At 42.5% G+C, this 14,515-nt stretch overlaps 1 protein-coding gene across 1 annotated transcript in view; it reads left to right on the forward strand.

Annotated features, from left to right (window-relative positions):
• Positions 1-12,315: 12,315 nt before the first annotated feature.
• Positions 12,316-14,515, forward strand: part of Mav (TGF-beta domain-containing family member maverick) — a 120,786-nt gene continuing 118,586 nt past the window's right edge. Inside the window, exon 1 of the mRNA XM_078192294.1 lies at positions 12,316-12,327. The gene's annotated coding sequence lies outside the window, so the exon portion shown is untranslated. The remainder of the gene's footprint in view (positions 12,328-14,515) is intronic.

The raw sequence follows: 14,515 nt of genomic DNA on the forward strand, positions 1-14,515 counted from the left end.
TAAATTTATTTTATAGATGAGTTATATGCATGCTGAAAATCGGTGGTATTTAGGAATTTTTATCTCAGAATCTATAGCTCGTATAAAGATTTATGTGTTTTCGTTTTACTTGGGAAAGATCAACCTTTGTAAATAAATTTTGATCGTACCGAAAAATTGTTCTCGCAACGTTTAAAATGATAAACAAATTCGAATTTTTGATAAACGCGATCTCGAGCTCGTATTTAATATATACAGTATAATAAAACACAATACAATAAACTGTAATATAAGACTATAAAGACCCATTTCATGACGTCGCTCCAACGGAAAGGGTTGCCATAATAAAAGGATTAAACTTCGAAAAACAAGTGTTACATCATAACCATTTAAAAAGGTGTCATCCAAGCCCCGATTTCACTAAAACCGTGATTCCCCCGCCCAATTAGAAAGCTAAAGAAACATCGAGGTTCGCGGTTAATTTGAATGAAGCTGCACCGTAGCCTTGGAACGAGCAAGAATCCATTGTTTCTATAGACAATATTCTAAAGCTGTCTATTCACGACGGTAATGGCTCGTGAGCCCCGTCTTTTACCGAAAATCCCACGGAGCGGAGCGCCGCGGCGTTCGCCCCCGCAAAAGGGGGATCCGCGGGATTCCTCGACGAAATTAGAGAGCGACAGATTATTTGACACCTGGTCGACGTCTCTGTCGGCGAGGTAAAAAATTAAGGCCGTTGCTCGACGACAAGGAGGAGCAAGAGCGCGGGAAGGGGGCAGAGGGAGGACGAAAAGCACGAGTAGGCTCGACGAAAAGTAAAAGGGCCTCGCCTGAAGTCGTCTTTTGCCGTGGAAGCGAGTCACGAGCGCGTTCCCTTTGCCTGGCTCGCGGAACGCCGAGGAAAACGGTGGAAAGGGAGCCGGGAAAAAGGAGGAAAACAGAGAAAGAGAGAGAGAGAGAGAGGCGAAGCGTAGCAGAGCAGAAGAGAAGAGGAAAGAAGAGAATGAAAGAGGAGGGAAGACGAGAGAAGAGAACGAGAAGGGAAGAAAAGGGAAGACAGGCTCCGCGAGAGGATGACGCTGGAAGGCCACTCGCAAGATTTGCCAAGATTTACGTGTGCTCGGCATTCCCCGCACGAATGTTTCGAGCGTGAGAAATTCTTGGTGCCGTCGAACGAGCCGCGCGACTCTCGTCGAAACCAGCTTTTCCTCTCCTCCACCCCGCCTCGCGCACCCTTCCCCCCGCGTTTTTCACGTTCGCGGTAACCGTGGCCTACTCCCCCGCGCTGCCCTTTTTCTTCCACGAAACCCCACCGAGCGACTTCTTCTTTCTCTAAAGCTTCGAATATCTTCTTCCTCCTCCTCCTCCTCTTCCGACGAAGGCTGACGCGTCTTCTTCTTCTCGACGAGGTACGAGCGTCTTCTTCTTCTTCTTGACGAGGTACGAGCGTCTTCTTCTTCTCGACGAGGTTGGAGCGTCTTCCTCTTCCCGACGAGGTTCGAGCGTCTTCTTCTTCCCGACGAGGTTCGAGCGTCTTCCTCATCCAAGGAAGGCTGACGCGCGTCTTCTTCGAGGCGAAGGTTCGAGCGTCTTCGACTGGAAATTTTTGCGAATCGCGTTTCACGCGTGTACAAGCGACGGGTCGTTGACTCGCGGAGCAGGCACAAATGGAGCGGTAACGATCCGAGCAGAATGAAACGCGCGATATCTCCCTCTCTCCCTGTGTCTCTTTCTCAACACGCGCACACACATGCATGCATACCATTCTCTTTCTCTCTCTCTCTCTCTATCTAGCTTGTGTGCTCGGTGTCCGGGATTACCGAGGTCGTTATGCCGAGAAACGCTGTCGTAACTCGATTAATTTATACCGGCTGGCTTTGAATCAAGACGCTACGAATACCCCCTTAATGCTCGCTCGAAATTTTCCCCCGTCCTCGATACAAAGGCACCGCGGCTAGGCACCGCTTCCCCCGAAATTGTCCCAGATAACCGCCCGGTCGAGTGTCGCCCGCTCGAAGCCTCGTCCAACGCGTATCGCTGATCCTGCCGCGGCGCGATCGATCCCCGGGAACGAGCTTCTCGATACACCTCGAGGATCGCAAACACTCCGCGCGGGGCTTCTTTTCAGTGCAGTCTGCGAATTGCGAAGGCACTGGAGCAGATTCACGGTATTGTTCGAATCGCTTCCAATGAGCGTTTCTCTAAAATAATTATGCGACCGGATTATATTTCGTCGAACGTTTCTTGTCGATACTTTTAGTCCGTTAGTTTAATCGAATATTATATTCGAATTAGGTAGTCGTTGTTCGCGATGAATTATTTTATTTATTCGAGTGATTCTGTATTTTTTAGTTGAATAGTTCCTCATTTTTGAGTCGAATAATTCTTTATTTTTCAATCGAAATAATCTTCATTTTTATTAAAATATTTCTTCATTTCTTGTTCGATTATATCCTCATTTCTTAATCGAATAATTCTTCACATTTCAGTCGAGTGATTCTGTATTTATTATTCGAACAATTCTTCATCTTTTGTGCGAATAAATTGTTCGACTAGAGAGCGTAAATTTGTCCCTAAAATAATACCAACAATTGTTGACCATTCCTATTTACGCAATATTTTAATCATATTTAAAAACATTATAAGAGCATTACAAAAGCACTGTATTCTACTATTTTTATTATTTCGATTATTTTCGAATTAATTCCTGTGCAAATAAATCCTTATATAAACAACAAATAACTTCTTACCCCAATCAATTTTTATCCGAATAATAAACAACTTTTCATTAAAGTCAATCTTCATCCAACTAACAAATAACTTCTAATTCGAATGAATTTCTATTCGAATAATATCTTATAATAATCATCTTATCCTGATAAACTGTCATCCGGATAAAGTGTCCGGTCGCGCATTTATCCGGCAACGTCGATGCAAATTTGATTCGTTAATCCTTATCTCTTATCCGCCGTCCGGACACGGTTCCCGGCGAACACCGCAGCGGTGAATCGCGGGCATCGGGTGCGCTGCGGGACCTTTGAAATGCTAATTTTCCGCGAGGGTAACGGCGACGCATAGGAATCGGATAAGAATCGGTATCTCCTTTTAAACGAGTTCGAGATAATAGCATCGCGGGACAAGCTCCGGCGGTCGCGCGAGTCTGGCGGGACACGGCGACGTCAAAGGCGAACTTGGCCGAACTTGTTTCAAGTTTAACGACTTCGTCTTTCTGATCTTTGTATTCGGGGTGAACATTTCCCTTGACGGGAGTTGACCGCGACTCCGATATTTTCTTTCGTTAAATTTAATAAGTCGCGAACAACGCGGAAATGTTTTCATGGTTTTGTATTTTATCTTTTCGGATTAATTCGCGATAAAGTTTCATCGAAAATCAGATCGTTTTCGTCAGAAGTCTGTGAAAAGCCTAAATTTCACGCATTAGAAAAATTATTGTTTGTTACCGACGATATTTTATTTTCTTTTTTCTACGGATTATTACCTTCTCTCGTACTAAAGGATTTTTCTTCTGAATAAATGAATGAAACGAAATGGTAACAGTCAAAGTAGCAAAACATCAAAGAAATATGTGCGCACAGATGTACCAGTTTCAAACAATTACAATAATTAGAGTTCTTATTATGTATAAAGAAATGATAATCGACAATGCGATCTCTTTAAAACGAATCTATAGAATAAATAACGTAATCGCGATATAACTCTCGGATTTTAATGCAAAATTTTTTGAAACAAAATAAAGAATTCTTTCTGCCTGTAATAATTTTATAAGATTAAAAATAATACATTTTATTTTTCAACAACGACAAAACTGTGTTTAAACTCCCAGCGATTTTTATTATATTATATGCTTGAACAGAGAACTTCGATCAATATTTATATCAATTTTTAGAGTATCATGAATTCTAAAATAAAAAATCAAACCTTAGTGATTCTGACCTGTTTGGTAAATTCAGTATTAAATAGCGATTACACTGCGCTATAAATGCGAGAATTCGCTGTTCAACGATAAATAAATTTAGCACTGGGCAATCTAGAAATTAGGTTCAGAGAGCGGCTACTTCGCAGGCACGTAGTTTTAACGGGAGTTCTTAGAGGATCCCGAAATAACGAGCACACGGGACCGATAGAAATTGGCCTAAACGAGCGCACAAAGTGGCCGGAAGACCGTTTCGCCGAGGAATCGGTGGCGGTGGCCGAGCCGTGACCTAGGCGGATTCGTTGTGTCGCATCGTATCGTGTAGTGCTAGAGAACGGGCACTGCGAGAACAGAACGGAATCGATGCGGGTATGTAGCCGCCGGCAGTTGTTCGAGCGTGGCCGTGCTATTAGTTGCGAAGTAACTTGCCGCGCGTAACCACGTAATAAGGATCAGTTAATTGCGGAGGTAATCTCTTCTGGTTGTCGCGTTATCTTCTGTCCGTTATCTATTGCCCGCCGCCGCGGGAGAAACTCCGGCAACGTTTTGAAGCGGACCCCAACTAGTTGTGCTGGACTACCGGCAGTTTCGCGGTCTCGGCTCGCGTTCCATCGCGGAACGTTAACTACACTCGCAAAAACGTGCCGTTGTAAATCTCCGTTGAGTTTACCCGCCCGAGAAATATTCGCGCAACTTCCACTCGGGGGTTTATGCGCGAAAACATTTCGTCGAAGTCGAAACTTTGTTGAATCGTCGGATCGAGAATTTTTCACGTCGCATTTGTCGTCGTTAAATGACCGGTTTGTTATTTTACTTAGATTATTTTGTTATTATTTTACTTAGATTTTACTTAGATTTGAATATTATTTTATTTAGATTATTTTGTTATTATTTTTACTTTAATTATTAGAGTAGGCACGTAGTGAAGACTTTATGAAATTTAAGGAAATTAGGTTATACTATTTTTAAGGGTAATACTTTTTTAAATATTTTTACTGCTTGGTAGGTTTAGTGATAAAGATTAGAAATTTTGATAGAGTGGAATCAGGAATTTTGAAAGACTGTAATTAAAAATTTAAGAAGAATGAAATTTGGAATTTTAGATAATTTAAATCAGAAATATTGGAACACTGAAATTAGAAATTTAGAGAAACTGAAATTGGAAATTTAGAGAAATTGAAATTAGAAATTTAGAAAAAGTAAAATCAGGAAAATGGGGAAACAGAAGTTAGAAATTTAGAAAAATTAAAATTATGAAACACAGAAATTAGGAATTTTAGATAATTGAAATCGGAAATATTCTAACACTGAAATTAGGAATTTAGAAAGCTTGAAATTAGAAATTTGAATATAAAAATAAGCAGAACGAGAAATGGAAGAAAAATTGAAATTACAATATATTAAATATATTAAATTAGAAAATTCAACAAATTCGATTTAAAAAGTCTCGCAGATGAAAATCAAGAATCTCGAATCACCGAAATCAAGAATTTCTGCGCACAGAAATCAAGAACCCGATAAGATGGAAATCGGGAATGAAGATCGATATCGCAATTCGGTAACGGCCGAAATTACAAACATTAACAAACCGCGAACGAAAATATCGGAGGATTGAAATCAGCGGCACGGAGAAATTACGAACGTTCCCGCGACTGAATCAGGAATTGTATTTGCAATTCGATTCGAAATTTTCCCCAAAAACCGAACCCGTTGCGGAAGGGACGGTTTCCGCGCGGCGCACGGTGCATCGAAGTATAATAGAACAGGCTTTTATTCATTGTAATACCGCAGCCTTTGTCAATGGTATTCGACGGTATTGATTATCGGTTATAGCGGGGAAACGATTGTTGTCGAAAACGGCGAAGGAAAATTCGTCCGGTTCTACCGATGCGCGCGATTGTTAATTGCGAGAGATAGTCTAATGCACGGAACGGCTCTCTGTTACGGGGGGAGAGGGGGGGGGGGACAGTACTCGAACCGGGCGCAAATTTGGGCGGCGTGGCGGTCGGGCTTGTGTGGAGAATGTAGCGCGATACCGTCCCCCTCCACCCCGCCCGCTCCTCCCCCCACCCTCTACCTCGCCGCGTCTCGTAAACCTGGCTAAGTAATATTTGCGTAAACGATGTCGGGAATGCATCGCAGAGAGAACCTTACTATGTTACACGGTGATCCTCGGCGAGGCCTCGTTATCGACGCCAGGATTTTGCCAAAGGAAGAAACCGTGCGCCACCCTCCTGCGACAACGATGGGCGAGCCATAGGAAAATCGACAGGTGACGCCGACGACGGTGAGATAATGTCTCGCTAGTTTTCCTGCTATATTTTATTTCTTGCTATTTTTCACGGTTAATGTTTCAATTATTTTACCTTTTCGCGTGGACTGTGTCTACTAGTGGCGGCCAGAACTGCTACTTTTTACCCTTTCGCGACGGCGCACCAGTGCCATACTTCGCCACTATGCTTGCATGCACTGTTCGCTATTCAATTTTTTGCCTAATACTTTACTTTCAGTTGCCCAACCTATATTTTATACAAATCATTTAATGAAAATGGGAACATTATTTCCTCAGTAATTACAGAAGATAATAAATCTTATAAATATAGAAATTACCTTCCATTTTCACCTTAAAAATATTGTATCCCATTTTAGGCATTTTTATAGTATATCGTTGCATGCAGCATTTTCTAAGAAATTAATTCTTCGAAAAATCTATTATTTTATAAACAAAGTGTTATCTATCGGCGAGCAATTTGCAAAAAGAAAGACTGACGTGAGACACGCACGACAGCAATTTGACCGTAATTATGACACGGCTAATTGATGGCGCGCAATTTCTTTTATAATTGAGAAGCTCGCCGGGTTTCGTCGAAAGAACGTTTCGCGTTCCGTAAAACAGGATTCCGGTTAATTCGCAACGTAGCGCGCGCGCGCGCCTCACCTTTGCCTGTACATGCATTATGAGCTTAATAAGTCCTTGTTACGTTTCCGTGCCCCGGGTAACTTCATCCCGCGCAACTAGCTTCGGTTTAATGCACGATCTAGCAAATTGAGTTGGCTGTCGCGGGAAGCGCGCAGCTACGGAGCAAACCGCGATATTAAAATGGGAAACATCGAGCCGCGTCGACGCCGAATTTCCAGCTCGTCCGTTCCGATCGTCCGGGCCGATTTTCTTCGGGCCGCGCGCTGCGTCTTTACGCAGCAGTTTATTGCATTATTGCCGCTGCAATTGTATCGGTTTGGTATTTGTTAACCTCTAGGCTGCCGGCATGATGCCATACGGAGTCACTGTTATTTCGTAGAACAGGTGGTTCTCGTTCATCCGACTATCGACCTGCGAGAGAAAATATTTCGGTGACCAAGTAGTAAAATAAATATTTATTGCTTGATTAGTTTTATAAATAGTTTTTCTTAAAACGCTAGTTAGATGAAAGAGAACTTTCTTGGAGATTTACGAAATTATACAAAATTTTGTGGAGTATAGTGTAATAAAATATAATATAATATAATGCTATTGTATGATACAATATTGTGTATTGTATATACTATGATACAATGTTACATATCGTACGTAGCATACACACTATACAATACAATATTATTCTGTAATATACTATGTTTTCTAAAATACAAAGATGTAAAAATTAAAAGACAATTAAAAATTAAAAATCACGTGGTAAAATTTTATCACAGCTAATCATAATCTCCCCTGACTTGAATGTTTTAGTCTATGATCATACCTATCAAGTAAACAATTAATCATATTAAGCGGCTATCAAAAAATGAGATACTAATGAATATCTTAGCTGATGTGATATTTTTCGAATAAACAAAGAAATACAGGAGTAAAATCATTTTCACTCTATAAAAGAGCGCACCTATTCAAAGTTCGACCAAAGATTATTCCGTATTTAGTATACATAGCAAACAGCTTATTCATTACCCGAAACGCATCTGCATATTTAAATGCAGCGATACGTTTCATATCGCGTGCGGACGAATATCGGCAGTCTTGTCCCATTAAAACCGAACGCCGTTTAAAAAGCACAACAAAACGTTATCGGATAACCGAAGCGATTCAACGAAGCCCCCCCGTGCCATAAATCTTTCTTACCGCAACAGGATCGGGGGGCTTCCCGACCGGGCAACGTCGATGACAAAAAGACAGGCGAACGTCACGCCGCGCTGTACGTCGCGGTGAACGAGATAATTGCAAACTCGATTCGGCCGAAACTTTTTATCGCCGCAATTAGCTTGCGCGGCATCTTGCGGCGGGGAGAGAGAAAACTAACTCCCCCGGTGCCCCCGTCAGTGGAGCGCGCCGCGGCCGCAGCTGCGCGTAATAAATGAGAAAAATCGTAGGACGACGTTAGCGTAACGAAATAATAATTAACGTCATTCGAGGTACGCGGTCCACGGCCGTTTGACCCGCGGCCGTGGGCTCGCCTGGGAACCGTTTAAATTTGTTTGCCGGTCGGGCAAAACGACCACGGCGTCGCACAAATATTTCGTTCCGCAGCGAGAAAGAGAGAGAGGGAGAGAGAAAGAGCGAAAGAGAGAGGGAGGGAGAAAATGAGAGAGAGAGAGAGAAATTAAAGCAAAGTTTCCGCGTCGGTGGCTCGGTCCGTGAACGAAGGATCCTCTCGCAGCAAACGACCGCGCGCGATATGAAGAAAGTTAAGCGCCCTGGAGCTTTTCCTTCCGAGAAACGTTTACAATATTTGCCGTTGCAAGACGGCGCACTTAGAAATTCCTTTGAGGCGTCCGATTATAAGAGCCTGAAAGAAAGCAGGCGATGCGCTTTGACCGCCGCGGAAGGTTCGCGGAACGACGGTAAATTACATCGCCGGGTGCGTCGTCATCGTCTTCGTCGTCCTCGTCGTCTCGCTTCGGGAAAAGGGACAGCCGGAACAGCCCTTTTTCCGAATCGCGTGCCCGCAAAGTGGAAGTTCGTATTCGACGGAAAAAAATATCTGGCTGTCGACAACTGCGGCGAGCTGCCGGCGCAAAAAAAAAAAGAAAAAAAAAGAGAAAAAGGGAGAATGAATTTCGATTCAATTAATATTCCATCCCGGGACGTGTCCCGAATTAATATCGGCCGAACGCTCGGGGACGCTCGGCGATATTCGCTGCGAGCTTGTCACGCCCGTCCTCGAGTCCGCTAACCTTGTTTCGTGCCCGCGAAATAGAGAGACGACGGGCTGAAAAACGGGCAGCGAGAGGGGAAACGATCAAGATCCACGGGAAAACGATTGCAGCGGCCCTAACGATCCGTCGTTAATTCGGCTCGTTTCGGCTCCCCCCCCCCCCCCTCTCTCTCTCTCTTCTTTTTTTTCCGTCTCTGTTTTTTTCTTTTTCCCTTTCTGTCTCTCTCTCTCTCGGTCTCTAGAGCTTGTTACGCGCGTCCCGAATCAAAGCGACGCGCGACGACGCAGACACGCTTGTTGCCACCTCCCCCCGAAGACGAGCGATTTTTCCAGAGACGCGGGGCAGGCTATAATTTTAATCGACCACTACATCAATATTCCCCCACGGCGCGGGGGAGAGCGAATTTTCCGATTCAATTAATATTCTGTTCCGCGGCGCGATTTGAATTAAATTTACTTGGACGGTCGCTTATGCGGTCTTCGATCTCCAGTCGTCACGTTCGCCGCGCGAACGCGAATCGTTCCCTCTCGTTTTCGCCGACCGTGGTGTTCCCGGGGCGGCGGCGGCTCCGCCAATGAAAAATTAGAATTGTAAAGGCTCCCGCGCGCCGCGATAAATCCCACCGGCCCCGCACATTATGAGTTACCTTAATCAAACGTCATGGAAATTGCTTCGCGATCCACGGTAAACGTATTACACGTCCGCCGCAAGCCGGTGTCGCGAATCATATCCGTACACTTTTTTCCCTCGTCCCCGATCTCTCGCGGCACTCTTTGTTCGAATCGATCAACGTCCCGATGAATCGACACTGTCAACAGATGCCTGAGAAATGGCTGCCGTCGAACCAGCGACGACGCCTTGTTACATCGAACCCTGAGAGTATCGTAACGCGATGTTTTCAATAATTTGATTTCGTTTTCTTAGTATTAATCTTTTTATAAATTCCAACGTAATAGTAATGATAGTAATGATATTGGTAATAATAGAATAATAATAATTATAGTAACAATAAAAGAATAATTACAATGACAGTAACACTGATAGAATAGCAATACTAATATCAATAATAATAAAATAATAATAATGATAATAACAGTAGTAGAATAATAATAATAATTCCAAGCTGTGATAATTTATGTCCAGTTCTATTAAAAAAATAAGAGGCGTTGGAAAGTTGAAAATATTCTACCGTTGCGTTATTACGTCCCTCGACGTAGAACGAACAAGTTTTTAAATAAATTTCGTCAAACGCTACATCATCGTAACGCGCGACTTTTTAAATTTCCTTCAAGCGTTCCCCGCACTATTTCACAGTTTTATTTACCGCGAGCATAAATGCTGGCTACGTAGAATCTAGAATAATAACAGTATAAAGTAAATTTACGCGGATACGCGTTCGCGTTGTTCTACAAGACCGGTGCAACCTTCGTTTCTTTTTATGGGTTTTCGAAAGCGCAACGCGTTCTTAGAGCGCAAAAATTTGAGAAACGTGACGCGGCATTGTACAATGTTATAGTTGTTTATTAGGCAGTGAGTATTAATTAGGCGCCCTTCTCTTATAATTTATTGACGATAATTAGCATTAAATCGTCAATTTATTGACGATAATTGCATATTTTGACAGGTTGCGTATTTTTCATTTTGCAATTACGAATCCTTCTCTTGGAATGTATTAAATCTTTATACAAATATATAGTATGGTGCAAAGCTGTCTGGTATTCAAATAAATTTAGTCTGGTTGTTTTTATAAGCAGGAACGTTCTATTTTCAATCGTTGGTGGGTTTAACCCCTTCGCACTAGAACTCGCGACAAAACTGTAGAACATTCTGTTGCTATTCATAGCGATTTTTTTTTTCAATTACAAACGCTTTGCTTGAATGAAACACGATGAAACGTGGCTTTCGCGTTTTAGCCCATTCAAAAAGCTCGAGTTTTAAGCGTTTGACAGCGTTTTTAGTATACCCGGCGTTTTTAGAATTTTTCGCCGTTTCGAAAGCTATTGCGAGTTCTTCGCGAGATTTTTGCAATTTAAACGTTTCGGCTCGGATGATTCTGCTTATTCGTATTAAGGTAATTTTCGTTTATTTTAAATTTGAATTTTCCAACAATAAATGAAATACGTGAATAGTGAAATTTAATTCCTCGTATTCGATGGATGTAGTAAAGTTCATTGTACTCGGAAACGAGTGAAAGGCACAGCAATTGGTAAACGTAGGAAAGAAAATAAGATTTGTGTATCAATTACTGTGCCAACCCTGATTCATATTTAAAAATAATATTATTAAATTAGAGATCTTGATTTTTTTCAATAAATTTGATTTTCATAACCGATATTTAAATAATTGATATAAGGTTTTATCTGTTTTTTCAACTTGCTCAAAAATCGTTTCGTCCATTTCGTTAAACATTTTATGTTCTCCATAGACTTCAATTACAAGAATAAATTCACATAAAACACATCAACAAAAAATATAGATATTTCAAGAACTGTGTTATGTAGTAAAATGCTGTTTGATTTGTGAAACTATAGATAACACATTAACGAGCACAGTAATCAACATATTAGTCTATACTACAGAAAGACAAAAACCGTCTGGTTTTATTAAAGAATCCATAAAAGACGACGAAGTGCTAATCAACCAACCGAGCGAGCGAGATCACGTTACAAGGGGGTTTATTCGCGCGTCGTCGCTTGGCCTCGCAAAGGTAACGAAGATCCGACGGATATTCTATTTCAATCAGATTGCTACGTGCGAACAGCGTCTTACGAGGAACCATAACCATGCGTCAATTTCCGCCGACTTTGACGACTCAGGCGCGCAACGGCGCCGGAACTTCCGTCATTGATTTCGCGACTTGAAATACGAGGCTCCCCGGCGTTCCAGCCGATTGATTTAAAGCCGTTTTACGATTTCCCGGCATTCCGTCACGGACGCGGGTTTCTTCCTCGCGTGCCGGATGCCGGGTGTTTGCGCTACGGGGGCGCTGTTAATCGGAAGTCCGGCGATCTATGCGAAAGTTCCATCCGCTCGTCATTCTTGCACGCCGACAGTTAGTGCCTAGCGTAGAGGCGCCGCGGAACTTAGTTTCGACAGAATCTTGCATCGCGTGTCAGTCCGTTTCGACGCTGAAACGTATACGAGCCTGTGGTGCTACCGTTTCGTGCTAATTAAGTAGACAAAACTCCCGGCTTAATTTCGCAAAAAGTCGATGCTCGTCGTATTCGCTGTTCTAAAACAATGCTGAGACATTTAAGAAAAGAAAGAAAGTGATTTGGAGATATTATAGTATTTTATAATGGGTAGTACATATTGTGTGGGTAATGCAATACTGATGTATTTTTAAATAGATATGGCGAAAACATTAATTATCATTCGTTCTTTAGGTGTTGCTGAAAAAATATTGATATTTATATAGATTTCTTTTTTATTATATTTATTTTATTTTATTTCAATATATATTAGCACAAAATTTAATGAAGTTAATTTTTGAAAACCAAATTATTATGGCGAAAGTAAAACTTGAAATGCCTTTTTCTTTCAATTTCATTATTTAGACGTTTCAATAAGTATTGGACGTCTTAAAGACGTTCGTTTTACGTCCACTTTAGGTCTGAATGTCTCACGTTCTAAAATTAAGCTCTATTTCTTATTCAGGTAATAATAAAAAACTTTTGCTACAAACTGTCTGCAAACGATCTTCAAACTGCCTATGACAGGCCTAAAAATCTGCTTAAAGACGTTCATAAAACGTCCATAATACGTCCATAAAACTACCACAGGATGTCTTAAAGATGTCTCGAATGTCATACACCAGACGTCTTTAAAACATCTTAAAGACACCCTTGTGCTATCTGGGATATATCTCAGTATTAGGACAAAAAATACAATGTATCATTACTATGTATATACGATAAAATATTAATATTTCTCTAACAATTATACCAAAATTAAATAAAAACATAATGCTTCTTTTAATAATTTTGATAAGTCAAAGGTAGCCTAACAAAATTTTTAAATCCTTGTCGCCACAATATTATATATCGACTACCCTTCGTTTTTACTATAAATACATAAAATCTGCTGTCTTTTAACACGAGTGCAGAGTTTTCGTCCAGTTAGTTCCTCCTGCCGAGACACGTCGAGACGACGAAATTTCGTCTATATTGAAAAACTTTGCCGTCTCGATCGGCGGAGATTAAAAATCGTGAGAAGACTGCAAGGGACGAGTTTGCAGGACGAAATAAATTTCCGTGGGCTCGCGCAGCTGGAGGGACACGGGCTGACGCGCGCTGAAAATCGCGGCCGACTCGGGACCTTCGGAATGGCGCGTCCAAGAGAGAGAGAGAGAGAGAGAGAGAGAGAGAGATGGACCGGAAACGGGTCCTGCGGGACCGGTGTTAAAACCGACTAAGCTCCGCGACGGTAGCGGAAGGGGATGAAGAACGGGTCGCATCCATCACGGAATCGCGGGAGGCTGGTGTTTGCGTTGGCCTCTTTTCGGCGTTCGCGCTCCGAGACGCGGCCGGTTGACGCGGATTACCGCGCGAAACCGAGACGGGCGAGCCGAAAGAGCGGGGAGAAGTCGAAACGGGGACAAACAGGGAAGAGGTCCCCCCGGCTGGCTGTAGGTGTGTAGGCGATGGAACCGAAGTGCCGAGGTGAACGGGTGGAGTGGAAGCAAACCAACCACCCAACCAACCACCCAACCAACCAACCAACCAGCCAGCCAGCCAGCCGAGCCCCAAGCTTTCGATGCATCCCATTATGGAAATGCGACCTCTCGCGGCTCTTGAAAATTATGTTGATGTTATGCGAGGCATCCCTTCTTCTCGTATCCTGCTCGACGACCACCGTCTTTCCTCGACCTTCCCGACTCCCACGGCCCCTTTCCCGACCTCCGACCTCCGACCTCCTCTCGCGCCCCGCTCGGCCTTGTTCAACCCTCCGAGCTCGACTCGAAGACAGTTTTCGGCTTATCAGGAATTCATAAAATACAATTATCCCTACCTCGCCCCTCTTTTTTCCCGTCGGCCTGGAAAGGTTTCCGGCGGCGCTGAACCGGTCCTCTCGTCGTACCGCCCGTGTCTACGATCTCAGCTTCCATCCGCTGGATTCGGGAGCAAGGATGATTTTCTGGAGTTTAGAGAAAGAGCGCGACGGTGAAGCATTTGCAATTATTTATATCGTTTTCGAAGATGGTTCTCTTGACTAGCAAATGCACTTTGTCGCGAATGGTTCTTCGCGAGCCAAGGAAATGACTTCTGGTTAGCAGTATTTATTTATTTAATTTTCTATCTTGACGTTAAATTAAAATGCATTATTGTGTTATATGTAAGTATATAACACTTTAAAAAATAATTGAAATAAGAAACTGTAATTTATTACGAAGTGCTCAGGAACTTAATTGATTTCTTTACGGGTTGCAAGTGAACAATCTTCTTATACTATATCAAA

This window comes from Augochlora pura, chromosome 10, assembly GCF_028453695.1.
Source record: "Augochlora pura isolate Apur16 chromosome 10, APUR_v2.2.1, whole genome shotgun sequence".
NCBI lineage: Eukaryota > Metazoa > Arthropoda > Insecta > Hymenoptera > Halictidae > Augochlora > Augochlora pura.